Raw genomic sequence first — 1,472 nt, 5'->3', positions numbered from 1 at the left:
CGATACCGACCGCCGCCGCTCCGGGCGTAGCGCGTAGGGGGCCCGACTGCGTCGCACGCCGCCCGCCCGCCTTCAGAGGCTCGCTGCGCGCGCTCCGCCCTCGCTGTCTGTGCATTGGCAGACGCCGCCGCCACTCTACCTACATCCGCCCTGTTCTTCACTGGACCACGGGGCTTTTGAAACCGAACGTGAGGGTTGTGAGGGTGGTCTCTGCCAGACTAGGACTCTCTCCCCTCTTTCTGAGTCTCCCTTCCCTGTGCTTTGCAGCTCTTCACCTGTCCTGGGCGGGGTGTGTCTCTGTGTGTGTCTTTGTGTGTGTCTGTGTGTGTGTGTGTGTGTGTGTGTGTGTGTGTGTGTGTGTGTGCGCGCGCGCGCGCGAATGGTCGCCTGGGAGTACCAGGCCGGGGCTCGGGCTGGGGCAGCCCCCGGGATTGCCTGAGGCATGTCAAGGGAGCCCCAGATGGAGACCCCCGACTGTCATCTGGTTTCCTGGAAGCCAAATCCGGAGGCAACCCAGGCCTGCGGCGGGAGTCGGGGCCCCGGCCCCCCACCAGGGAGGGGCTGGGGCTGCGGGGACCCAAGAGTTGGGCCGCCGCTGTCTTCGAGGGACGCCGGCAGGCCGGCTGGCCGGCCGGCTGGAAGGCAGGCGACGGCTCTGAGCGCGCCGGGTGCGAGGGGCCAGGGGCAGGTGGGGCTCGGGGAGGCCAATCGCGCCGGGGGAGCCAGGGCTAAAGGACAGGGGAGGCAGGAAGCCTACAGCACCCGGTATTCCCAGGCGGTCTCCCACCCAAGTACTAACCAGGCCAGACCCTGCTTCGCTTCCCAGATCAGACAAGATCTGGCGCGTTCAGGGTGGTATGGCCCTAGACGGAGGTGGCTGCAGCCAGGCGCCTTAAGAACCTTAAGAACCCTGCGTTGCGCCTCCCTTTCGGTCTGACTTGCCTGCCGGTCAGGCCAGCCGGCCACACCTCTCCAAGGGCCGCGGGCTGCACTTGAGCCGCACGACCTGCGACCGGACTCCGGTCGGCCAGGGCCGGCAGCCCGGCGGCCGTCCGACGCCGCCCGGCCTCCGCACACCGCCAAGCCCGGCCAGAACCCGCCTGGCCCGGCCCGGGGCCCCGGAGGGCTTCCTGGACCCCGAGTGGCCGGCTGGCCGTGCATGCCTGGGCCTGGGGTTGGGGTGAGGGGCGCGGAGGTCTCGGCGCCCTCCCGCCCTGGGCCTCTCCAGGCCCGCCCCCTGTCGGCGCCCGCGCCCACCCCCACCCCCACCCCCCGCCCCACTCGCCTTCCAGGCTCAGGGCCACGTGGCACCGGAGGTGTCTGATTCGGGCCCGCCGCGCACCGCGGCCCTCGGTCCTCTGAGCCTCCCGCGGGCGTAGGCGTAGCGCAGCCGGGGCCCTGAGTGCCCATCCTGCCCGGCACCTGCCCGGGGCCCAAACCCACCGCGAGCCACCTGCGCGGTCCACCCCAGC

At 71.3% G+C, this 1,472-nt stretch overlaps 1 pseudogene; it reads right to left on the bottom strand.

Moving 5' to 3' along the window:
• Window positions 1-750: 750 nt before the first annotated feature.
• Window positions 751-869, bottom strand: LOC122688907 (annotated as a pseudogene).
• Window positions 870-1,472: the final 603 nt, after the last annotated feature.

The sequence above is a fragment of the Cervus elaphus genome, chromosome 33 (genome assembly GCF_910594005.1).
Source record: "Cervus elaphus chromosome 33, mCerEla1.1, whole genome shotgun sequence".
Classification (NCBI taxonomy): Eukaryota; Metazoa; Chordata; class Mammalia; order Artiodactyla; family Cervidae; genus Cervus; species Cervus elaphus.
The sequence above is the reverse complement of the archived record's forward strand: the minus strand, read 5'-3'. Positions and strand labels throughout refer to the sequence as shown.